Here is a 27829-nt window from a genome sequence, read left to right on the forward strand (position 1 = left end):
GTGGGGACATGTCCACCCTAAATCTACGCCCCTGTATATATATAGCCTAATGTTACATTTAAAAGTAATAATTTAATAGTAATACACTTAAAAGTGTTTGTTTAATATGGGTTGTATACTAGTATATTCCACTGTATTACATAGACAGGCACAGCCATATTTAAATTTACAGGCTATTCACATATTTCACGATCTGAATGATCATAAATAAGAATTATTATTTAATACTAGACAACACTTGATGTTTCTATCTTTGTCAGTGAATTAGTGGTAGTTAAAACGAATCCATCGTCTAAGTGGTTGACACCCGTACATAGCGCTAAAGTCCAGCACTTTTACATTGTCTTGATTAGTGCGGTTAAATGACATTTGTCCTGGGAGCACTGTACAAATGTGGCGGCGCTATTGACGCATACTCAGAGCTGACTCAGAGTCCTAATGTGATATCTAGTGTATATATCTATGGTTTTCAATGTGGTGTGTTGCGGAAAAATGGTACGTGGTCCCTTTAAGTCTCTTTCCGGTTCCACCTGCTCAAGCTCAGTTCGCGGCAAATCGATTGAGGAGAGGTGAGTTGTACTGAAGCTCCGATTAAAAAGTATCATATGTGTTTGTTTTCACAATAATACAGATGTAATTTCGTTCTAAAGATTTTCACTGAGAGCCCAATGTATCCTTGTTTTAGCACATCTTATACATCTACTATTGTCTACCCAGCAAGCGCTTTTTGTGTCTAAATTTAATGGATGTCTAGTAGACGTCTAAACATAGACAGCTCGGTTAAAACAAGGCTAAATTTGAGGTGTCAGTTAAAATCAAATAAATGTCTGAAATAGCCCAAGACTGGTCATCAAATCAACAGAAATAGTAACACATGTGAAGTCTGTTTAATCTGTGTATTTGGTGACTAGTCTAGGTTTAGACTATTCCTAGACTTTATTCCTGGACACGTGTTAAGATATTATTAAATGCCTATTAGACACATTATTGCTTTGTGGGATATTGAACACCTAAAACACATAGAAATGGGTTAACATCACATGACAAAACTTTAGACAAACCTCTAACTTTAAAATAAGACAAAAATATATTTTTAAAGCACTAAGTCATATAAGGCAGTGTTTCTTAACCACCTTCCTGGTGGACCACCAGGCCCTACATGTTTTGGATGTCTCCTTTATCTGTTACCCCCATTACAGGTCTTTTAGTCTTTGCTGATGATCTGAATCTGGTGTGTTTGGTTGAGGAGACATGGAAAATGTGCAGAGCTGGTGGTCCTCCACAAACATGATTGAGAAACACTGCACTGTTTTGTTTACGTTACAATAGTGATTTTACAGTCACTAATATAATAACAGTAATCTTATTTGTTGGTATAACTTTCTACATACTGTATGGTGCATTTATTGTCTAACAAAAAATGTTTTAGTTACAGTAAAACGATGGCCTGTTTGATGGTCAATTAATGAAGTGTATCAGAAACTTGCATGCAGACGGCTTGTGCACCTGGGAATATGCATGGAAATATTTATACTTTTACAGATGGAGAGCTATAAAATGTAAGTTATGCACCCAGGAAAACACTACATCTCAAACACACTGCACAGTGCAAGAAACCTGTCTGTCAGCAGCACATGTGTCAGTCAGAGCATCTGGCAGGGCAGACCGCTTCATACTATATGTGTTAACTAAATCTTACAAGTTATTTTAAAGCCCTAAATATAAGGCATGACTCATGCTTACGAGTTCAAGTTGGATTTTACACTTTCCCTGAAGCACTTCACTCCTTCGCTATTTTTTATATGCACTATAGTAACAGACTAGTTTATTCATATATGGTATTTCCTCATACCAAATTGTTTATAACAAAATATACTGATATTGTTCAAACTTGAAAAACAGCACAGCCCTACCTTTAAGTATCTACATTAAGCTGTGCAAATACTGTGGTATAAGCATGGTAATAATTCAATACCACAGTTAAACTAAAAGTACATCATTGTAGTTACACTACATTTTTGTCAGTTTAATACACCAATGTTTTGTCACAGTTACAGTGTTCTGTTTTAAAATGTTTATTATTTACAGCAAAGACTATAGAACACACGAGACATGTCACTTATGTTTTTTTGAATGAGGAAAAGTATAACAGTCACTGTGGCGAATAAAGTCTGCCTTCTAGTACAGGATTCGCTATAGATGTTTTTCTCCCAGTTCATGTGTCTGCCGTCAGAAATACAGTGCGTGCGTCCGTGCCCGTGTATGTGTGTGTGTGTGTGTTCCAGACCTGTCAGCTCAGCGGCTCTTCAATGCGTGCACACACACACACACACACAATACGTTGCATTAAGCACACCAGGAGCCTCATGTATCAACGCTGGGTATGCACAAAAACTTTTCGTACACTAGGTTTCACGCTCACATTTGGATTTACGAATAATGAAGTCACTTTAAGACAATTCATTTCACTCTGCAGCCATCTTTGAAACGCTTTTCAGGCAGTATGCTCAGTTATTCTGTTCGAATAGGGAAACAACAAATTCTCCAAAATTGCTTGCCAAGCTTACCATTAAATTTCATATTAGGAATCACAAATAAACTTAAAAAACAACTGTCCCTTTAGTTTAATTTCTAAATGTCTAAATCATACAAAACTTGCAGAAACTTACGTCTTGTCTAAAGCAGGTTGCACACCAGAAGCGCCGCTCAGCGTCGCAACACGGCGCACACATAACAGTTTAAACTATCACACACCAGACGCGCACATTTGCATGATATTTAACATGAAACTAATCAGATGGCGCTCTGTGGCGCGGCTGAAAAATGAACTGCTTCCTAAGTCCTGGCTGGGCGCCGCCAACTTGCGGCGCCGGTGTGTGTACCCTGATAGAAACCTATGTTTAGAATTTTAAAATGTGTGGCGCTGCGCGAAGCGTCGCCGAGCGGCCCTTCTGGTGTGCGACCTGCTTAAGCCTCTTCCCCAGAGTTTCCTCTGTCTATAGCGATCAATGATTGGCTCTTGTACTAGAAGGCGGGCTTTTTTTTTTACCAATTAGCGATCGATGATTGGCTCCTGTACTAGTAGGCGGGTCTTCATTCATCATATCAAAGAGCATAGAATCACCAAGAGGCAACACATTTTGGAATGAAATTTCCAATAGAACAGCAGCATATTTTAAGTCTGTAAAATAAACTATTAAAAGTGCTGATGATTGTGATAGTAAGTGTTGTATTATCATCTTTCAGGTTGTATCTCAGCTTTAATTCATTTTTAAAATAAATAAATAAAAAAACAAAGCAGCTGCTTGCCATCGCGACAGCAGTAAGATTCAATAAACAGCCGATCGCTTTCACTCCGAAATGGTGGAACTTGGGGCTTTTGCTTGGCGCTGCTGTTGCAATAGAACGTTCTATATTGAGTGTCGCCTCTTGGTGATTCTAAGCTCTTTGATAGAACGTTCCATTGCAACAGCAGGGCCCAGCCACAGCCCTGGATTTGAACGTGTATCTTTCAGCATGCTAACGTTTATGAAAGAGTTATGATGAAATGTGTTTTATAAAATGAGTTATGAACCCTTTTTACCAGTTTTGATGCGTGTAATGGTTGTCAGCATCTTATATCCTTAAAGTTATTAATATTTACATTTTTAATAAACATATCTACATTTATTTGTGTTTACATATGTATTATATTATTTATTAGCATCAAATTACAAGAAATGAATTATCATTCATGTGAGGCATTTCTAATGCAGCATCTATGGGCGGGACAGTATGTTTGATGTTCTTCTCTTTCGCTATCAGTGTAACAATTATTATTATTTTTTTCTTGATAGCACTTTTTCATTTATTATTTTAGCAAATAGGAATGTAAAAAACAAAAACAAATGTGTTGTACTCTCCCATTCACTGTGCTCTAAAGCCCCAGTAAAATCGCATGATTTTTATTGTCGGTTACGAATGTATTCGCAGCAGATCTATCCCAGATTACCTCTGAAGTACAAACTCTGTTGGATGAGAGAACTCAGGAACTGAGAGAATGAAGATGCTGCACATTTATGCCAGCCTGTCAAATAAAATAGCTTAAAGGGCACCTATGGTGAAAAATCTACTTTTCAAGTTGTTTGGACAGAAATATGTGTAGGGATAGTGTATAGGCGGTCATATTAGGGTGATATAAACACACACAGTCCTTTTTTTTCAATTTAACAACATAAAACGATGGACCAATTTGAGCGGTTTTCAAACCGACTGCTACTTAACGTAGCATTTGCACGTTTGTGTGCAAAAAGAGTGCAAAGCTAAACGCGCCGTCTGTATGTATGTCTGTGTGTGTGTGCGTGAACTTTGTATCGGCATTGTGTGTGACTCAGCGTTGTAACTTAACACAGCAAATGCATCAAATAATCATGGGTAAAGTTCTTACTGTAGTTTTTCTCACAAACGCTACGTGAGATCTTCTTCCTTTATGTGTGTTTGTTGTCTGACGCAGCCAAGGGAGGAGATTAAGGCACCTGTTGCAAAAATGTATAAAACAGAATCTTATAAAAGGTGTAATAAAAAATCTGATGGGTGTTTTAAGCTAAAACTTTACAGACACATTCTGGAGACACAAATGATTCATAATAAATCTAAAAAAAAGGGGTAACCTAGGTGCCCTTTAAATCACCTTTATTTTAGAAAAATAGTAAAAATTTGCATAACCAATAATAAATATCCAATGAGTAAATATCCAGCCTATTTTTGGATTACCTGACCGGCGCATGAATGGCAGCACCTGCTGAGATAACCAAAAAATGTTATAATTTTATTTTATGTGCTTTTATTGCAGTGTCACCTACGTGAAGGAACTCGTCGTGAGGAAAAAAAAAAAATTAACATGCTAGACTTTCTGTGATGGTGCCGTGAGGCGTCGCAGGCATGGTATCGGGTGTCAAGAACTATGTCACATTACACGAGAAGAAATGATTGAATCCTGTGTCACAGTGCCCAATTTTTTTTTACAAATCCCCACAACACCATATATCAAGGAAGTCGTGTTAAAATTGTGTGATCTTGCTAGGCATTAAGTTTACCCAACTATGACGGCCTATTGAAGACTATTGTTGTAACAATACAAAATAGTACAGAATTGTGTGAATTACAATTATTATTATTATTATTATTATTATTATTATTATTATTATTATTATTATTATTATTACAGATTTTTCATTAAATGAAGATACTATTAGATTGAACTGAATTTTCTACCTGAGAAGGACATTAGTAAATTGAGGTCATACTGTTAAAATATAAACACCAATGAGCTGCGACTGAAGAAAACCACTAAAATTGCTTGCCATATTTCTTCTGATAACTCCGGTTCCTATAAAACATTCAGCAATCTGTCTACGCTTTCCGCACAGGACGCGTCACATCAGGCTTACATGTGTGTGGTTGTATTAAAGACTGGTTTTCCAATGAGTTTCCTCCTGTGACCTTTCTAGCTGCAGGTACAGATTGAGTTTCAGCCTCTTGTATCCCCCGCACATAAAGTACTGACCTCAGAACAGCTTTGAACATCTGTGGTCGACCGTACTCCGCCGGAGAGCCTCGGAGGACCCTGACATTTAAATAAAAGATGCTGTAATCTGGGAGAAATGTCGTGCCTTACACGGGTGGCCAAAATCTGATAACATGGAATAGCTTTTAAAGCAGAACGAGGAAAAGGTGGATCCACTTAAAGACTAACCTCTCTCTTTCTGTTTCAGGCTGCAAGCAGGCTCTGCCCTAATCAAAGATGGATGTGTTGCCATGCTCTGCGATTTGCATTTTGTTTACCAGGTAAGCTTTCTTCCCCAATCTTCTGAATGCATTGGTTCAAAGTATGCAGGCCTATAAGAGCGGGTTCTGCTTTTAATTGTGAAATGAAAGATTATGTTGCCACAGCATAGATGTGTTGAACAGAACAAGCAAAGTTTGTCAAATTAATCTCTCTATTGGCTCGGAGCACTTTAACCAGTTTGAAATAGAGGCCATTGTTGTGTTGCCTGATTGTTAGAATGGAGTATTTTATGAATAATTCCTTCCTCTTGCTTCTTTGGCCAATTTCAGCATTATTCTGCCTGCATACAGATTTTGATCTTCTGAAGGGATTTGTTGTTGAGTTAAGTTGAGCTACTGGAATATGTTTCGATTGTGGTACTTGTTTTGACATTAAGGTATACTGCATGTGATCTGAAGGTTGGCAAAACATTTTCAGTCAGTGAAAATACATTTTGACAAATATGAACATGTGAGGAATCCTTCCCTAGAAAATTTTATTTGGTTATTCACAAATACTTTATTGTTTATTATAATTCTTTTTTTATGTTAGATACTATGAGATATAGAACAGAACTATGAATCTTTAAAAGGTCAAACCATGATGGGAAGAGATATTGATGTGTATTATATTATAAAACACCAGTCAAAAGTTTGGGGTCAGTTTTTTTTTTTTTTTTTGTTTATTAATTTTATATAATAATTTAAATAAAATTATTTTGTTCATCAAGGTGGCATTATTAAATGTAAAAGAGTTAAATTGTTAAATAGTTATTAATTAAATATTTATTTATTTATTTGTTTGTTAAAAGGTATTATTACTCCAGTCATTATTTCTTTTATTACTATTACCATTAATAATAATAATAAAAATAATAGTAAAAAAAAATTAATATTGGAGTGATTTCTGAAGGATCATGTGACTCTAAAGACTGGAGAAGCTGAAAATCATAATTAAAATCACTGGAATAAATTAATAAATTAAATTATAAAACACTTTTGAACAGTTATTTTATAGGGCAATAACATTTTACAATTTTACAGTTTTTACAGTATTTTTGATTAAATAAATGCAGCTTTGGTGAGCAGGAGAAGCTTATTTTAAAACATTTAAAAATCCTAATCACCCTAAACCTTTGACCGGTAGTGTATCTATGCAACAGTTTATTGAACTTCAACAATAAAAAAGATATATAAACATTGATTTCAATAGTTTATCAATCATTTACTTACTCATTCTGAATGATCTTAAAAACCACCAACTCTTAAATACAAATGGTTTGTAAATAATGCAATACTTCATTTAGTAATGAAAAATAAATAATTAACAAAGTATGAAAAAACAATCATTAAGCACATCATAAATGTGCTTATAAGTCAAGAATATAACCTGCTTACTAACGTTTATTAATGTATAACTAACGCTTATCAGAGATAAATTTAATTTTGAGCTCTGAAAAGTCATATGAAATAAAAACTAATTGCAATGCGACACAACTCATTTAATTATGCACATTAAGCAAGCTCATACACACAACACACACAAGAAGTGTAATGAATGAGGAAACGACACAAAATCTAAATCAATTAATTGTAGTGTGTCAAAGTCAAATTTATGCATATAAAATATATTTTCCTATGGCTAGTAATGCCATGGTGGCTGTTTATAAAACAGTGGAGTTCAATGCTGAATACACCAGTCAAGCAGAATCTGCCTTTGCCCTCAATTGTCCTCTATCCATCAGGTGACAGTATGTGCATTTAAACTAAATCTGATTATTTACACAGCTTAATTGAAGCATTTGATTTTAGTTAGATTTACAAACAAACAAATAAAAGTTCACATTTGCTTACAAATGACAATATCTAAATTATCTACTTATTCACGGGTCCTAAATTGGGCATCTCTGCTATAGATGGAGAAAAAAATCCAGCAATATTCATTTTCTTGTCGGCTTAGTCCCTTTATTAATCTGGGGTCGCCACAGCGGAATTAACCGCCAACTTATCCAGTACATTTTTACGCAGCGGATGCCCTTCCAGCCGCAACCCATCCCTGTGAAACATCCACACACAAATTCACACACACACACTCATACACTATGGACAATTTAGCTCACTCAATTCACCTGTACCGCATGTCTTTGGACTGTGGGGGAAACCAGAGCACCCGGAGGAAACCCACACGAACGCAGGGAGAACATGCAAACTCCTCACAGAAACGCCAACTGAGCAGAGGATCGAACAAGCGACCCAGCGACCTTCTTGCTGTGAGGCAACAGCACTACCTACTGCGCCACTGCGTCGCCGAATTCAGCAATATAAACTATATAATAAATAAAGCCAATGACGTGTACATTGATGGTAAAAAATGAATGAAAATAACATTTGTACTCATTCTATGCATTATATTGATTCTTTTATTCATAATTAGAATACATTTTCACTGCTATGATCAGAAAAGAGCTAAAATCCATTTCTGGGCCACAACCCAACAGGTTTGAACCAGTTCTCTAAAATAACATCTCTTTTCCCTAAAAAAGGCACAGTATATTAGATCGCTGCTTTCTTCCCAGGGGTTTAAACCACCTCCCTCCCTACGGGGAGATATATGGCAGCATTAGCAAAATGGAAAATGAAGCGAAGGAGCATGAAAGTGAAAACTTGCTCACTCTTCCATCCACCAGTCTTCAGTAGACTTCTGCCCCGGCGACCCCGCTCAAAGCGGCATTACTATTAGAGCTCTCGGGGCATTTGACCTTCCTGGAAAAAAACCCTGTCACAAATCCGCCCCAGGGACTTAGTCCTGATGGCTCTTTACAACTAGCAAGGATCTGTTGTTATTGTTGCTGCAGCCAGAGCCTTTTTTGTACCTTACAAATCCTGAGGCTAGAAAATCGGCCCATGTATCACGCGTATTGAATTTTACATGGCTTTCAGTTTGACCGGCCAGCCAGAGCAGTGTCTAATATAATCTGCAACATGTAGGGCAAATTACCCACTCAGCCCCTAACTACTAATAAAATAAATAATGAATTATATAAACGCATAAATAGCGAAAGGAGATTCAATAATTCACCCAACAGGAGTTTTCCGGTGTCATAAAAATGCACTCTTGTGACAAAACACCTCAATAGGGGACCTGCATATGAAGACGGGCCTCCAGGCAGCAAAATAACAAATTATTGGTCTCCGTCAAGAAAGCAGATGTTGAAAATGCAAATGATTATTGCTGTGTGCTCTTCATTTTGGCTGGTTGCGAGTGCATCCTTTTGTCCCCAGGGTGAATATGTTTTACACTTTTATGTGAAGGTGAGAAGAGACACAGGTAAAGCGGGAGATTAGATGAATTAATTTTTTTAGACATTACCTATTCAAGTATTGTCTAAAGTATTACCTAAATGTAATACCTTTTGGACAGTTTATACTGTCATAAAATGCAAAAATGCAAATAAAACATCTGTGGTTTTGAAATAAGCAAAATAACCACACTTAAAAATTTATTGATTCATTTTCCTTCTGCTTAGTCTTTTTATTCATCTGGGGTCACCACAGTGGAATGAACCGCCAACTTCATTTATTCATTCATTCATTTTCTTTTCGGCTTAGTCCCTTTTTTAATCCGTGGTCGCAACAGCGGAATGAACCGCTGAACCGTCAACTTATCCAGCATATGTTTTACACAGCGGATGCCTTTCCAGCTGCAACCCAGTACTAGGAAACATCCATACACGCTCATTCGCACACTCATACATTATGGCCAATTCAGTTTGCTCCAGTGCTTTTAAACCATGTTCCTGGAGGACCACCAGCTTTGCACATTTTTTAGGTCTCTTTAACCAAACACACCAGATTCAGATCATCAGCTCCTTGGCAGAGACTAAAAGACCTGTAATGGGTGTGACAGACAAAGGAGACATACAAAACATGCAGTGTTGGTGGTCCTCCAGGAACATGGTTGAGAAACACTAGTTTATTCAATTTACCTATACCACATCTTTGGCTGTGGAGAAACCCACGCCACCACAGGGAGAACATGCAAACTCCACACACAAATGCCAACTGGTCCCGCTGGAACTCGAACCAGCGACCTTCTTGCTGTGAGGCAACAGTGCTAACCACTGAGCCACCATGTCGCCACACTTAAAAATATGATCATAAATCCAAAAGGAAAATACATGGTAGTATTTATCAGTGTTTGATTAATTTAATCCTCTGATTAATTATTATACTGTGTATACATTGTATATTTCTGATAACAGGGGCATCGCTAGACCCTTAAAGTTGCTAGTGCCCCAGTTAATGCTTTGAGTTACACTTATGTATAAAGTAAACTGTATTAATTTAAAGTGGTAATCCCAGAATAAAGACATTATTCTCTATATACAACCTAATTAGCACTTGCAAAAGCAATGTAGTTTAATTGAAAACAAACTGAGGCATACACGCAGAAAACACACCCGCGCACGGGGTTGCATTTGAGGGAGACCCGTGCCCCAGTAGAGGTTTATGTCTAGCAACACCCCTGATTTATGCACTGTAAAAAATGCAGGGTTTCAAACAATTAAATCATATTGTTCCAACTCAAATCAATTAAGTTAACTTTACAGATTGAACAAATTTAAGTGTATTGAACATAAAAAAATTAGTTTTCCCAGCAAAATCTCAATAATTGTGTTGTTTCAGCTCATTTTATTTTTTTAAACTGTTTTTTTTAAGTTTTTAAAAACATAGTATACAAACAACATTTACTTCCATTTACATTACATTTTTACAATCACAAAAGAAACCAATTAATAGAAAATAATAATTGATAAAAATTATAATAATAGATAAATAATAGTGACAGCTTAAAAAAAGTAGATAAATAAATAAATAAATAAATAAATAAATAAGTCCTTCATATTTGACTGCTTTCACCCTGATGACAATTTGTGCATATTTATTCCCACATTACATCCTCTATTATAGTGTTTAACTCTAATTCCCAATTTATTTTGATATAAGAGTCATCAGATTTATCCTGAAATTAATGTTCTGTATAAATGGGCTACATGATTTTTAGGCAGACCATGTTCAATAATCAATAAAATAATCTATAAAATGTTTTTCTATGTTTGTTGGAGATCTTTTAATTATATCCCATTGTTTATAATTTGTGAAACAATGTCGCAGTTGTAAATATCTAAAGAAATCATTAGATTTTAGTGTAAATCTGTTAGATAATTGAGAAAAGGATAATAAAGTCACCCTTATCGTTTCAGCTCATTTTAAAGTAGTAATAATAATAATAATTCCTTACATTTATAAAGCGCTTTACATATTTTATAAATATCTGATAAATCTGCAAATAGTTTGTCTTTAAGCATATTAAAAACAAGAAACAACTGTTAACAATGTTAATTCACCATATGGGGTATTTAAAGTGATAGTTCACCCAAAAAAGAAAATTTACTGACCATTTACTCAACCTCAAGTGGTTTCAAAACTTTCATTTTCATTCCTCTGCTAAACACATTTTAAAGAAATGCATTTTAAAGAAAGCTGAAAACCCATTACCATTGACTTACATAGTAGGAAAAACAAGTGGAGGTCAATGGGTACAGGTTTCCAACATTCTTTAAAATATCTTCTTTCGTGATCAACATGAAGCAGAAAAAAACTTAAACTAGTTTGGATCAAGTAAACAGTGAATAAATGATGACAGATTTTTAATTTTTTGGGTGAAATTTCCCTTTAAGCTAAAAAAAAATCTGCAATATGATAAATTTTCAGTATTATTAAGAAATAAAATAGTGATTTAACCAGTTAGAATAAAATCTGAGAGAAATTACAGAATTGTTATTATTTTTTTGAACAAGTTAGTGCCTCAGGGTCACATTACTTGTTTTGACATTGCTGGCTAACAGTTTTGACACCAGATTCATCACATACTCAACAAACGCAGGCCGACTGCTGCACAATAAGCTCATATTAGCATAAACGTCGCGCCATATCACACGGTGTGTTTGCAAGTGTGTGACAGAGAGGAGCAAACGGTGAGGCGAATGGCAGCGTGCCGTTCATTTGCATCAGAGATACTTCTGTGTCTTTGCCGAGGGTTGACAATCGCTGCAATGTTAACACTGAGGCTACACCTGCGTCCCGCTTTGATGACCCGAGACATTCCTATTTATGTTAATGTAAAAGTAAACCCACTTTGCATGGAAACATCACTGAGTCAATTTTCCAGGCCTCGCCATGCGGAAAATAGAAGGAATACAAAATATGAGGCCTCACGTGCTCAGATATTGCTTGGTGCACATATTGTGAGATAATGTAATGTGTGTAGGATGTGATTTAAGGGTTTTAGCTGGAAATCAAATCATATAACATTTGCCTCCGTACTAGTCATTTATATCAGCTCTAAATGGATGGAATCCGTTAATTTAATCCTCTAATGCATGAATTATTCAATTACAAATGGGGAAAAGGATTTTTCTTTCGAATCAAGAATGTAATATTGTCCTACATGTAAAGGAATACAGATATTTTGGCCAGTTTAATAGGTACACCGTTCAGCTGCTAGATATTGCAAATATCTAATCAGTAATGCGTAAGAATGTAATATTGTTCAACATGTAGAGGAATATACATTTTGGCCACTTTATTAGGTACACCCATTAATCCTGCCATATTGCCTGTTACAAAAGACTATAGAATACACAAGACATGTCACTTGTAGACTTTTGAATGGGGAAAAGTGTAACTGTCAATATGGAGAATAAAGCCCGCCTTCTAGTACTGGAGCCAATCAGTGATCGATATAGAATGACAATTCTCCGGGAAAGAACCTCGGACCAGACGTGAGTTTCTGCAGATTTTGTGTGGTACGAACATTTAGAAGTGAAACTAAAAAGACAGTTGTTGTTTAATTCTATTGGTTATTTGTAATACGAAATTTAATCGTGAGCTTGGCAAGTATTTTTGGAGAATTTGATGTTTCCTCATTTAAACAGGGTGCCTAAGAATATTGCTAGAGAGGCATTTCATAGATGGCCACTGAGTGCATTGACTTGCCTTAAAGGGACTATATAGGAATATTAATATAAGGGAATATATAGTTTTTTGGCTTTATTAGGTACATTTTTTCAGCTGCTTGTTATTGCAAATATCTAATCAGTAATAGGTGTGAGAGTAAATAGAGTGTAAAATTTCCTTACATGTAAAGGAATATACAGCTTTTGGCCACTTTATTAGGTGTTTATATATATATATATATATATATATATATATATATATATATATATATATATATATATATATATATATATATATAATCAGCCAATCACATGACAGATGATCTGCTGAACCAAGCATCAGAATTGAAAAGAAAAGTAATTTTAATGACTTTGAATGTGGCATGGTTGCTAGTTCCAGATGTGCTGGGATTTACATGCACAACCATCTTTAGGGTTTACAGAGAACAGTCTAAAAAAGGGAAAATATCCATTAAATGGCAATTCTATGGGCAAAAATGCATCGTTGATGCCAAAAGAGACTTGGCAGACTGGTTTAAGCTGATAGAAAGACAACAGTTACTCAGCTGAGCCTTTGTTAGAGCATCTATAAACACAGAACTCATCCAGCCTTGAAGCAGATGAGCTACAGCAGCAGAAGAAGTGCACACCACCAACACTAAGAATAGAAAGATTTGGCTGAAATGGACACAAAGGCATCGTTTTTGGACAGGGGAGGATTGAAAAGTGGTTACCTGGACTAACATTCAAATAATAGGGTTTGATTTTAGCATAAGCTTTGCTTAGGCTGATGATAGTGTTATGGTGTGGGGGTGATTTTGCCCCATTGAAAGTCTTTTATTTCAGTATGTTAACATACTTCTTGGGCATTAAGGTGGCACAGTGGGTTGTGATCGCCTCACAGCAAGAAGGTTGCTGTGGGTCAGTTGGCATTTTTGTGAGTTTGCAAGTTCTCCCCGTGTTCACGTGGGTTTTTCTCTAGGTGCTCCAGTTTTCCTGACAGTCCTATGACATGGTGAATTGGGTAAGCTAAGCTAAATTGTCCGTAGTGTATGTGTGTGAATGAGAGTGTATGGGTTTCCCAAAGATGGGTTATGACTGGGCATCTGCTGCGTAAAACATAAGCTGAATAAGTTGCCGGTTCATTCCGCTGTAGCGAACCCCAGATTAATAAAGGGACTAAGCTGAAAAGAAAATGAATGAATGAATGAATGTACTTCTTACTGAAACATAATTTTGAATATTGGCATGGCCTGTAATTTTTGCATATCATTTCCTCATTGCAAACTAATGGTAAGAGGAGCGTGGTTACAAATATTGTGACGTCAATCATTAAAATAACTTCAACAAAGAAGGACCAAACACTGAAGCAATTAGTCAGACTTTGACTGAAGATTACCAAAACAAACTTTTTTTTGTGGATAAACTTGCATAGTTTAACTGTTCACCTAAAAAATAACAATGTGTGCTAGAAAAATAAACCTACATTTTGATTTCACACAAACTTCAATGCTGTCCTGTCAATACAGACCAAAATCTCTAAAGAAGTTTTCCAGTACAATTTTAAAGTATGACACAAATATTTGGCAGTTCTGAAGGCAAAAGAGAGTCTAACGCAGTGCTATAAAGGTATACCTAATAAAGTGGCCAGTGAATGTATTAGGTAGTTTCCTAGCCTTACAGTTAGTGAAATAAATTTGCCTTTTCAGGATTCATGAGACTCCTAATGTTAAAAGCCTTAGCAGGGACACTTGAGACAGACATGGCAATCAATCAGCAATCATATGGGAGGCATTTGATTTAAGTACCTGCAAAAACCTGCACTTGTGTGGTGCTTTAAAAAAAAATCCAAAGATGCATCCATTTTCTTTTTCACTGCGAAACCTACAGATCACTTGCTCACCTTAAAAGACCTGCATGACTCAAATGCCAGGGCAGTCTCTTAAGGGAAACATTGCTGTAGAAACCTTTATACTGTATTATACGGTACTCCCTAAGCATCACTTTTTTGACATTTTCACACCAGTTTGGAAGATTCTGTCAGAGACTCTGCAAAGTAAACTATACATTCAAAAGTTTGGGATCAATTAAAAAAAATCTACTTCAACTGTTCCTGTTTAAAAATGTTATGTACTTCTAAAATGGCAAAGCTGAATTTTCAGCATCAATACTCGTCCATCAAAGTCTTCATCCATCAAAAATCATTATTATTTACTGATTCACTGTTCACAAAATATTTGTGTGTAATTATTATTATTATTATTATTGTGTTTAAAATAACTTGAAATCTGCGTGAAATAGAAGTTGAAGTAGATATTTTTTCAAGTAGCATTTCCAATTGTAAGGAAATGTTATAGTGCCTGCTGTTCTCACGTAAATCCACCAGAGGTTGCTGTCGACTGACTGACTGACCGACCGATCAACCGATCCCCCCACTTTCTTCCTTCCCTAAACCGAACCGATTGTTTTTTTTAAAGCACGGACTGACTAGTGCCCACCCACTTCCCTAATCCAAACTGAGAGTGTTTTGAACAGCAATCCAGAAAAAGATAAGTCCTTGTCTGATTTTTACATTTTCACCCTGTTATTTACTTGTTTATTTTATTTTTTGGCTTCTGTTTTTGTCTTACCTGCTTTCTGGAACCCTTCTTTGCCAGACTCTAACCCCATCGTCAAAGTCAAATCCTCTCTGTGTCTCAAGTCCGCCCATGTACACTGCGAGCCACTGGCAAACTGGTAAAAGCGGGAAAGCCGTCCATACAGAGGTAAGCAGTCAGCTGCTTGCGCGAAAAGAAACAGAGTCATATCGCCCTATAGTGCTCTTTTTAAAGACAAAATGCAGCCATACGTTAAGTTTAGGATCAATTAAAAAATATCTTCTATAACAGATCTCATTTAAAAAATGTTATGTACTTCTGAAATGACAAAGCTGAATTTTCAGCATCAATACTCCAGTCTTATCATCCTTCAAAAATTATTATTATTTACAGATTTTTTTCAAGTATGATGATGCATTTTTAGTTGTTAGGGAATATTGGGTGGGTTTTATTTATTTTTGGCTTTTTCTTTATTAATAATAATGATAATTCCTTACATTTATATAGCGCACATTTTTTGCGGGAATTTTCTCATTTACCACCAGTGTGCAACATTCACCTGGATGAATCGACAGCAGCCATATTGTGCCAGACCACACACCACACAATAGCTGATTGGTGGAGATGAGACAGTGATGAAGCCAATTATGATATGGGGATGGTAAGGAGGTCATGATGGACAGAGGCCAGATGGCACATTTTTTTCGAAGGACATCCTGTGATTTTTAATGACCACAGAGTCAGGTTCTCGGTTTAACGTCTTATGCAAATGACAGCACTTATTGAGTATAGAGTTCTCGTCAATATACTGGGGCGTTAAGACCCTCACAGACCGCAGATTGAGCGTCCCCTGCTGATCTCACTAACACGAAACCCAGCAGCAACCTAGTTTTCCCAAGTGGTCTCCCATTTAGGCACTGATTAGCTTCAGTGTGCGATCATGTGAGAGTTGCAGAGAGCTTGCTGCCGGCCTTTCTTTCATCCTTCACTCACAGCAAACTAATGGTTGAAGGAGTGTGGCTAAGCAAATTTCACTCAAGCGGTCAATCATTCGTAAAGGACTACCATTCCATAGCAAAAACAAATGGTTAAATATTGAAAGATTACCCAAACAAATAGTTGTTTTTTAAATTGATTCACTTGCACTCTTTTTTACCTTATAGAGGACCTATTATGCAAAAATCACTTTTATAAGGGGTTTAGACGACGTTCTGTGGTAACAGTATGTGTATATAACCAGCTTCTAATGGTAAAAATCGATTAATTATATCATATTTTAATCACACGTCATAAAAACACATTGATTAACATTCTCCCTTTATTCACCTTATTCAAGCGGGCGCAGCCATTTGAATCTTTTTGGCTAGAGACTTCCAGTCTCTTTCACTTCCATTCATTTTTAGACATTAAAAACTGCTCATTTCACTGTTTGATGTTGCAAACGGAAATTTCCTTATAATATTATTGTACTTGGTCTATATAGTCATGCAAACATTTGTTTGTAGAGCAAATAGTTTGACCATTTTCTGCTGTTTATTATTCTTAGTCATTTTCCCCATAGGCGACTAAATCGGAAGTTCTAAAACAATCGCAAAAACAGGCGCACCTCCGCATTTTACAATCAGGTCTATACGTGTCATCAGAGGGGGAAAGCCCCACCCATTAGTAGCAATCTCTCACTCATTAGCACATGACATTAGTCTTGTTTTTGAATCTGCCACTATACTGACACATAGGCATTTATAGCACCGCCCTGTTATGAAAAGAGCCAGTCTCATTTGAGTTTAAAGCGACAGTCATCATAATAGCACAGTTAGGATCAAAGATTAAAAGGGGCAGATTCAAAGAGTTATAACACAATATTTGTGGGGTATTTTGAGCTAAAAATTCACATACATATTCTAAATACATCAGAGACCTATTTTATACATTGTAAAAAGGGGCATAATAGGCCCCCTTTAAGGCTAACAATGTGCTCTAGCAAAATAAACAGTACATTTTGATTTCATGCGACTTTAATATTCCTGACTGATATGTTATTTTTCATAATAATTTGATGATTAGAATATTCAAAGGTTTTGCTTGAAATACAGTGGGACTCTTTTGTAACAAAGTAAATGTCTTCACTGTTGAGCCATTTTATAAGTTTCTTTTTTTTCAATTACTAAATGGTATATATTGTATGCATATACGGTGGCTCAGTGGTTAGCACTGTCGCCTCACAGCAAGAAAGCCGCTGGGTGCTCCGGTTTTCCCACAGTCTAAAGACATGTGGTATAGGTGAATTATATAAGCTAAATTGGCCGTAGTGTATGAATGTAAATGCATGAGTGTATGGGTGTTTCTCAGTACTGGGTTGCAGCTGGAAGGACATCCACTGCGTAAAACAAATGCTGGATAAGTTGGTAGTTCATTCCGCGGTAGCGACCTCTGATTAATAAAAAGACTAAGCCGAAGGAAACGAAATGAATGTATGCCTACAGTCATACAGCATACAGTATGTATCATTGATCTATGCACATCAAGCAACTTTATAGTTGATTGTTACCCTTGTTTGGTCATAACACGCACACCATAAAATACCTGGTTATTAAATAATTTTTAACTTTATAATTTATTTAAAATTAACAGAACAGTTTCTGTTATGTAATCTAAACAGGTAATTGTTATAATGGTGGCAAATTGGATGTCAAGGCATTCTGACATTTCAACATCACTGAAGACATTTACTTTAATTAATCCAGCTATTAAAAGCCATGCAAATTATTTTACAATGTGATGTTTTGTTTAAAAGCTACTTACTAGAAGTCGCCTAATGAGAGTGTGTTGCAAATGCTCTTTCCTTGTGATTAATGTCAATACGCTGCTAAATATCACGCAATAGATTTTGTACTTTATGCTTGTCCAGAGTCACAGCGGCTCAGTCGTATCAAAACTATGTGAGTCACCCTATTTAAACCTGATCCTTCAGACCTTGGCCTAAACATAAATGCCAGTCATGCAAAAAAATGTCATTCAGGAATTACAAATTTCCAATATTTAGGAATTAGTCAGGGTTTTTGGCCACGATACAGAGAGAGGAGCAGTATAGTGGTTAAATGAGTTCTCCAGAGTATTTCTTTAATGTCCTGACCCTGGGGTGAGTGCTTATCCCCTAACAGAGGGACGATTTGAAGCTGGCAGTGGAAAGCAGGGTGGGAAAGATGGACTGGTAATTGCTGTGCCAAGGCAGGGTGTATTAGAATGCCTGAATACATGAATAAGTATGTTGCAGATGCTGGGGAAACTCGAGGTTAGGAATGGAGTTGAGGGGCTAAATAGCATCTTTCCTCAACTTTAGCATTTATTAACTAATTTTTTTACTTTTTATGTGACCGGCGCTTAGTGGTGCAAAATTTTCTGCCACAATAGAGGGTTGCTAGGGCACTGATAAGTGGTTGCTAAGTTGTTTTAAATGGTTTTTAGCTATTTGCTATTTTCTTGCTTGGTTTGTGCTATGAAAGACAGTGTATCCATGATATATTTATGTAACTGTAAAAAAATGGCAAATGGTCAGTAAATAAACCATTTAAGATTTCTAGACCTTAAATATTGGGGGAAATGGGTTAGAATAAAATAGTATTTGATTTTTTTTTCTGTAAATGTCTTATTTGCAATTCGTTCCAATTTCAAATTCATTGGTTGGATGATTGCATGGATAGATGGATGGATGGATGGATGGATGGGTGGATGGATAAATGGATGAACGGTTGGATGGTTGCATGGATGGATGGGTGGGTGGGTGGGTGGATGGATGGATGGTTGCATGGCTGGATGAATGGATGGGTGGATGGATGGTTGGTTGGTTTGCTGATTGGTTGGTTGGTTGGTTGGTTGGTTGGTTGGTTGGTTGGTTGGTTGGTTAGATGGTTGCATGGATGGATGGTTGGTTGGTTGATTGGTTGGTTGGTTGGTTGGATGGATGAATGGTTGCATGGGTGGATGGATGGATGGATGGATGGATGGATGGATGGATGGATGGATAGATGGATGTTTGCATGGATGTATGTATGGATGGATGGATGGATGGATGGTTAGTTTGTTGGTTGGTTGTTTGGATGGTTGCGTGGATGAATGGTTGCATGGATGGATGGTTGGTTGGTTGATTGCATGAATGAATGGTTGCATGGATGGATGGATGGTTGGTTGGTTGTGTGTTTGGTTGGTTGGTTGGTTGGTTGGTTGGTTGGTTGGTTGGTTGGTTGGTTGGTTGGTTGGTTGTGTGTTTGGTTGGTTGGTTGGTTGGTTTGTTGGTTGGTTGGTTGGTTGGTTGGTTGGTTGGTTGGTTGGTTGGTTGGTTGGTTGGTTGTGTGTTTGGTTGGTTGGTTGGTTGTGTGTTTGGTTGGTTGGTTGGTTGGTTGGTTTGTGGTTGGTTGGTTGGTTGGTTGGTTGGTTGGTTGGTTGGTTGGTTGGTTGGTTGTGTGTTTGGTTGGTTGGTTGGTTGGTTGGTTGGTTGGTTGGTTGGTTGGTTGGTTGGTTGTGTGTTTGGTTGGTTGTGTGGTTGGTTGGTTGGTTGTGTGTTTGGTTGGTTGGTTGTGTGTTTGGTTGGTTGGTTGGTTGGTTGGTTTTAGGCGGGCTGTTTTGTTTTGCTTTTTAAGTTTGGAAAAAACGAACTGAACTTTCAATTGCTATTTAACTCTATTTTATATTTATAGTGTTTATTTTGAATTTGCTGAATTTTGTCACTTTTTTAAGGCCCTAAAAACAATATATTTAGAATTATTTTAGAACTTTTATGATGTATCTAATGAACGATAAAGACTTCCAATCAGACTCCATCCTGCTTAAAAAAATAAAAACATTTAAATCAGCAGATGACAGAACTGCGCCAAGTGCTTAAAATAAGCACATGGTTATTGTTCACTAACGTGTATAGTTATCAGTTATCGTGTAATATAGTAACAGTATAATATATACTGTTCCACCATTAGTTTGCCTTGGTATGAATAGGCCTTTGTATTGTAAAATCTTTTTTTCTTTTCTTTTTTGTGATTTACAGGCATGGATGGCTCCATTGAGAGCCTGTTGTGCTTGCCGTTACACAAAAGCATATTTAAATTAATAAAATACCAAAAAATTATATATTTTCAAGAATTCTTCACTTTTCTTGGCTTTTGATTGAAACAAAAAATCCCATTGCAAAATGCCAAAACCCATATTGGAATATTTATGCTGTACGCCTTTATAAACATTTTAAGAGTGCAGCATATTATGTTTTAAATTCAAGAAAATAAAAAGTCCTTCAATGGCACTGCAGCCATATGGGCTATTGTTTATTGTAGGAAGGCTTATGGTTAAACAGTTTTCTCTACACACATTGGCTTTGTTAAAAATTAATGTTGTCTGCTTGTTTACACCATTTTTGATGTCTATGTGGAAATACATCAGTTAAATAGTGGCACTATGCATTAATCTTTAAATATGACCTGCAAGGTTTGTAATTGAGTCCTGCTCAAGCAGACCCACAGGGTGTGATACAAAGTTTCATGCCGTTTAATAGACAAACAAACATTCTGCAAGAATGAGTTTTAATCCACAGTCTCTAAACATTGAGTCCCAGCAGTGAGATCAGTTGTCATGTGTTGATGTTTGTGGAAGTGATTATATTAGGCAAATGTAAAGGCTATTTGTTGAAAACATCAACAGACAGTCAGGTAAATTAACTATATAAAAGTACATTAAAACATGCTCAACAGTTTCCACCAGGTGGCGCTGTAATGTCAAACTAATGAAAAACAGACGGCGAGTTTACTCGCCTCTGACCTGTCACTTTTCTGAAGCCGAAACTAGAAAAAACTACTTTAATATTGATCAATAGATGAAAAACAGTATGTGACTGAACTCAGAAAATGTAGAGTGACAACATGGCAATGTCTACATTACATTGATATGTACAATGTGTTTTGTTCATTATAGCAAATAAATTCTTTTTGGCAAAACCCAAGGGAGTATCTAATTTTAGGGCTAGCCTGTGATGGTGCAAAGTAGGATGTGTTTCTAGATCAACATGTTTTGTTCTCAGAACAGCATTCCTGTCAAAACAATGTTGTGCTGTTCAGGTTCTGACCTCAGTTCTACATTTTGACCTTAATCTGACTTGCACAACTAATTGGTGGGTAGGAACATGCTCTGATGTGTGAACTTTGATGGCATATATACTAATTTGAAATTCATTCTATTTCTGGTGGCTTAAATTTACCAAACATGACAGTTAAACATTTATGAAGTTTTACTGTTTTAAATAAATGCTGCTCTTAAGCATCTGCCCATCAAATAATCCAGAAAAAAAAATGAAAATAGTGTTGAAAGGAGTACTAATTTTTAACTGTTGATTGTAAAAATGCAAAAATAATAATTTGCTAGAAACATCAGTAGTACTTTTACAAAATAAATTATTTTATTAAACTATTTGTTTCACTCATTTTTTTATTTAAAGCAGTTTGCATCTTTAAAAATGCCTATGCCAGGGGTTCTGGATACTCTTGCGGGGGACCGTGAGGCTCCAGGATGGGAGGAAAAAAACTGAAAAAAATAAATGTGCAAATTTGTGGTCTTTGATTCATCGGATCAATTTTCGCTGCTAAAATAGACCAAAACAGTCATTATTTCATCAAAAATATATGATGTGTTTTAATTTATTAACAAATAACAGGATTGTGAAGCGGTGTTTTGACTGACATGTAAAGTGATCAATCACAGTCGATCTTGTCAAGTTTTGCATGAAACGTAGGGGCGCGACAAAGGCCTTTCTGTGTTACAGTGGCAGAAAATATCAACTTAAAAACAAATGTTTTATTGAAATAAAGCTTTTTGGATGTTTTCACTATTGAGATGTCTGTTATTTGCAAGAGAAATTAAAGCGCGGACATTCTTCCTGCCATTTCTACGATCTGCACACAAGTTTTGCTCTCTTCTCTCAGACGGCGAGTTTACTCGCCTCTGACCTGTCACTTTTCTGAAGCCTGGTTTACTACAGTCTGAATGTCGGTGCGGGAATGCAGGTATTGCATAATTATTCATTTCTGCAAATGTCACGAGTGAATAGGCTTTTTCAGTCCTCTCATCATCGCTTGTGTGCTCAGATTATATACAATGGCAATCTCTTAGAAGTAGATATTATTTATTTTTGCTCCTTGACTAAACTTAGCCAAAAACTATTAAGTATTTAGGCTGTAATTACTTCTGTGTGTGTGTGTGTGTGTGTGTGTGTGTGTGTGTGTGTGTGTGTGTGTGTGTGTGTGTGTGTGTGGTGCATGACTGGATCTGTAGTCCATGTAACATCGGATTTGTAGTTCTTAGGCAATCTGTGATTTTACCTGCTCCCTGTAAGGATTAGATCACTGGTGATTGTGACAAGTAGCATCCTGGTAGTAAACAAATACTATGGAAGGCAGTGTTTATAGATTTTCAACATTTTTAAAAATATCTTCTTTTTTTGATCAATAGAAGAAAAAAGGACTCAACAGGTTTGGAACAAGTGTAGGGTGAGGAAACTGTGACAGAATATTCAGTTTTGGGTGAACTGTCCCTTTAAGAGGAATCTCTATTTCAGATAGATGTCAGCCAAGTGGCGACAAAGCTGGATTATAAAAATTCAAAGTTGGTCTACACGGCCAGCACCAGAGGCCTGCCGGTGGAAATGCATCAGTCGTCTCACAGATTGTACCCGCTCAGCAGGCCGGCCATCTGGCTTGTCTTTACAGCAAGGACAGAAATACAAATCATACCCAGCCACAGATATTGCAGAGGTTACACATTACCAAAAAGAAAAAAGCACACAGTTCTGACGTAAACTCACTAGAGCGCTGCAGCTCTCAGCCATATGGGGTCTTCTGTGTATCCTCAAATTGTTGGTTCTGTATGTGCTGAGCGCAGGATTTACAGCTACACAGAGACAGGCCTCATCCAACATAACGCAGGGGAATGAACTCGCTGCCATGCTGACACAATGAGGACACTATATGGAGGTTTAAGAGCATCTATTTCCGCGTCTGTTTGAGGAGCTGTGGGTCTTCGTGTGCTAAAGAATATTTAACATCGGACGATGCTGCTGTCAGCAACTGTGCTTTGTCAATATGAGTTAGACGTGCTGTCCTTGGTGTATTCATGCATTACCTACACTGTAAAAGTATCTGTAAATGAGCAGTTTTCCAATATTTTGTGATGTATGTTTTTTTATTTATGTTTTTGAATTACATTATGGGATCTTGATCTTTCTTCCATTAACTTTTAACCTTGAAAAGATTTAGTAAGTAAGAAGTAAGAAGTAAGTTTTATTATTATTTTTATTAGTTTAACCCCCAGGGGTCGAAGACCACGTTTACACGTTTTGAGGCATCTTCTCCTTATTAAGCTAAAACGAACTTAAATTACACTTTCAGTTTTGGTCGTACAGATAAGAGCTATACATCAATCGAATCTGTTAGGTGTCTACTTTTTTGTATACACCCACAATACCAACAAAAGTGTGGGCACCCCTGCTTTAAAGTGATATTTTGTCTGGGTTGCTGTTGTATATTACAGTACAAAAGTCTTGTAATAAACTGTCAGAACATTTACTGTCATTTCACAGACTAATTTCTCGTTATTTAAACGTTATTTCTTATACAATATATTATTTCAAACTACTAAAATGTCAATAAAATTTACTTTGTTAAACTGTAGAGTTGAATTGTTAACATCGAAAGTCAACAGAGCAGAGATCAACATCTTCTAATGCAATTCCCAATCATAAATAAACAAAAAGCACAAAATACAGAATACGATTTATTACGGTTATTTAATACAAAATACAGATATTTTTCACATTGTAGCATTGCATAAGAAGCCGGCATAATCAGTTTAAATTTGTTAATGTTGTTTCCCAGCAATGAGAGTTGAACTCTAAGCACACAAAAAAAAAAAACTAAAATTTTAAGTGAAAAAAAATGGCAGTTGTGGATGCCAGAACTTCACGGTTAAAATTACAGTAGAAACCATGAAAATCAAATACGGTCAGCTACTGTTTTTTTTTATTATTATTTATAGTATTGGTAGTATTGGTAGTATTCATCAGTGTTTTGAAGTACGAATATCTACAAATCATAACTTTGTTACAAAAACACAACCATAATCAGCGCATCCACTCAACCTAACACTATTATGGTCACACTGTTAATGCTATAAACATAATTTGATAACAATAATAACATAATATTAATAACATTATATATAATGTATAAAAGATGAGAAAAAAACTAAAAGAACCATAGTAATGTCAACAAAATGTCACCAGGAATGTATTCTTTATGTAACCCTTATTTCTTGCTGTTTACACACCAATCTCTTCAACGTGCGTATCATAAATAAACATAGGTTTCCAGGGTGACAATTAGTTTCTTTTTTCCTTTAATCCGGAGCATGGACAACAGCATTTACAACAGCTGAACTTTTCTTTTTCAATTCCCCCTTTTTTTTTTTTCCCCTAAACTTTTTTTCCCATGTTTTCGGGTGCACACTCTTAAAGATTCCAAAGGCCAAAATAAATAATAATGATAAATAATAAGTAAATAGAAAACATTTCTAAGTAGATTTTAAAACATTTATCATTTAAATATTAATTAACAACTTATAAATTAAAACTAGAAAAAGAAAAATTCGTAGACAAACTTTAAAAGCCTATTCTGAAAGCTTGAAATTGTTACCTTTAAAATAACCTTGTGTAAACAGTGGCAGGTGATGTGGACCCCTTGTACATTCTTGTTTTACTACTGTGATTTATTAAAGATGCTTATTGAAATCTAGTGATAAAAACATGGATTTTTTTATACTGAAAACATTATTACATATGAGCCACATACACCTGTATTTTTACTTGCACCTTATTATAATTGGCTTCACTTGTTTGTGACCTAATTCGCAATGCATTACATTGTTTATTATAAAAATATTTAGTAGAATCACCCACAGAACTCCCATCTGCATTTTTATGGATTTTGCTATTGCCCTGTTTAGTAAAATCAGCCCATGAATGAAGCATTAATGCAGACTTTTGCCTAAAGTTAACATGAAACTGCACTCACAGCACATTTCGCTTCTGTAATATGATGGATTTTTCAGCTGAAGCATATATTCAGCTAAGTAATATCTTTATAAATTATACTTTTTTCCCCATCAGGATTTTATGGGATTTTAGAAAGTGTCCTTTTCATACCAGAATGGAGTTGAATGTGAGTTTTCATTGGATTGTTGAGGACTTTGAAGAGGCTTTTTAACCGGTGCGTGGAGGTAAAATTCACCCTTGAGAAAATCTTGATGTATTCCAATGCGTGCACTCACTTTTCAAACTCAAATATTATGGCTGTTTTTGCCATCGTATTTTTTTACATTAAAGTCAGCTGCCATGAAATTGCTGCGTCAACTGCTGGCAAGGTTTTAGAAAAGCTGCATGACTTAAATGCCTAAATCACCTGTATGGCCTAGGATATATGTGAGCCAAATGGAAAGCTGTTCCAGAGGCAGAACAGAATTTTGCGTGAAATGTTACAGAGATTTTTTAACATGCATGTACTAGGTCATATCATGCACAAAAGCACATACACAATAGCATGCATATATAATAGGCTATATTATGCACAATAAGACCATCAATGTGTTTTGAACGGGACCTATTATGCGTAAATCACTTTTATTAGGGGTTTAAACACAGTTGTGTGGTAACAGTCTGTGAATATAACCAGATTCAAATGGTAAACATTTATTTATTTCATTTTTTTATAATCACACTTAATAAAAACAGCCTGCAGAAACACTTTGATTGACATTCTCCCTTTGTACGTGTCATAAGAGGGGGAAAGCACCGCCCATTAGTGACGAACTCTCCCTCATTTGCATAGGACGTGAGTCTTGTGCTTAAATCAGCCACTATAGACTGATTTCACACAGATGCCATTTAAAAAGAGAAATAGAGGCTGCGGTAGGAAGAAACCCGGAAGTATCACCGGAGTCACACAAGAATGTTGTGTACCCTGCTGTATATCTTATCAGCGAAAAGAAAGTGACACAAAAAATAATTTTGCCGTCTCATGGTTAGGAATAGAGCAATATGCTGGTGTTTAACTGCACTGCTTTAATGCACTCCTACATTGGGCTCACACACCTACCTGCACATACAGTCCCCTAAAAATTCGAGAGACCGGGGGTTGGGTTCAGGGGTGAGGTGTCTGAATTACAGTGTGAAAAACTGGGTACTGTGTACTGTGTACTGTGGTGTTTGTAAGTAAACTTCTATGAAGTGTGTTTTGGGCTGCTGCTACGATCGGATCCTATAACAATGTTGGCGACCAGGGGATTTCACACACCGTGCCTCTGAAGTACGGGAGACTCCTAAGAAAAACAGGAGTGTTGGCAGGTATGCTCATGCATACACTATGCATCCTGACTGTTTCAATACTGTTTTTATGCCGCGCTGGCCATTTCACTCAGTCTCGTGCTGAACACTGAGGAGGAGTTTGGCAACAAATGAATCGCTGAATGAATCATATGGGAGTCGCTGGGAAAATTTGGTAAAAATAAATGAATATTATAAAACCATGAAAGTGTTTTTTGACCTTGCATGCATATCAGCCTGTTATTGGAGACTCTCAAAACCAAAATATGACCCTTTTTAAAGTATAATAGGGGTTCAATAAATATATAAATATAGTATTTTATGTGGATGGCATAATGCCTCAGTGGTTAGCACTGTCGCCTCACAGCAAGAAGGTTGCTAGTTTGAGTTAATTTTGACCAGTTGGCGTTTCTGTGTGGAGATTACATGTTCTCCCTGTGTTCATGTGGGTATCCTCCAGGTGCTCCGGTTTCCCCCACAGTCCAAAGACATGCACTACAAGTAAATCAGCCATAGTGTATAAATATGTATGTGAATGTGAGTATGTATGGGTGTTTCCCAGTACTGAGTTACAGCTGGAAGTGCATTTGCTGCACAAGACATATGCTGAAATCAGGTCACGTTAGCCTTTCTCATTGTCCGTCATTTTGACGGAGAGGGTTGTAAAATTTCTGTCATAACTTATTATTGATAGTTTTTAATCATTTAATTTGCAGACTTTCGGATCACTTTTTTCGTTCATATTTTGATAATGAACTTGCTCGACGAGCATATAGGTTAAATTACTCATTTATTTATTTGATAAATGAACAAAAACTCCTATCTGCTCTCATATCTTCCTCCTGCATCGACCTGAACTGGCTGCTTGCCTGTGCATAATCAAATGCATCATGGGAGACTGTCTTTGCCTCGGAAAGTCGACTTCTCTTGACCAAAGACTGGATTTACTAGCGCCACTTCAGCCAGCGTTCTGTAGTCAGGAAACATTTTTCCTAAGGCTG

General features: G+C 36.4%; 1 protein-coding gene across 12 annotated transcripts in view; it reads left to right on the forward strand.

The window, feature by feature from the left end:
- The first annotated feature begins 536 nt into the window (after positions 1 to 536).
- slc16a1a (solute carrier family 16 member 1a) overlaps positions 537 to 27829 on the forward strand; it is a 79144-nt gene continuing 51851 nt past the window's right edge. Inside the window, exons 1-4 of one of the 12 annotated variants that reach the window (XM_087254829.1) lie at positions 537 to 569; positions 1430 to 1559; positions 5754 to 5826; positions 15302 to 15589. The gene's annotated coding sequence lies outside the window, so the exon portion shown is untranslated. Of the gene's footprint in view, positions 570 to 1429; positions 1560 to 5489; positions 5661 to 5753; positions 5827 to 15301; positions 15590 to 27829 lie in introns of those variants that run through there. The other 11 variants (XM_087254824.1, XM_087254828.1, XM_087254825.1 and 8 more) reach the window with 11 other exon arrangements.

This window comes from Danio rerio, chromosome 6 (genome assembly GCF_052040795.2).
Source record: "Danio rerio strain M-AB ecotype USA chromosome 6, GRCz13ab, whole genome shotgun sequence".
NCBI classification, from domain to species: Eukaryota; Metazoa; Chordata; class Actinopteri; order Cypriniformes; family Danionidae; genus Danio; species Danio rerio.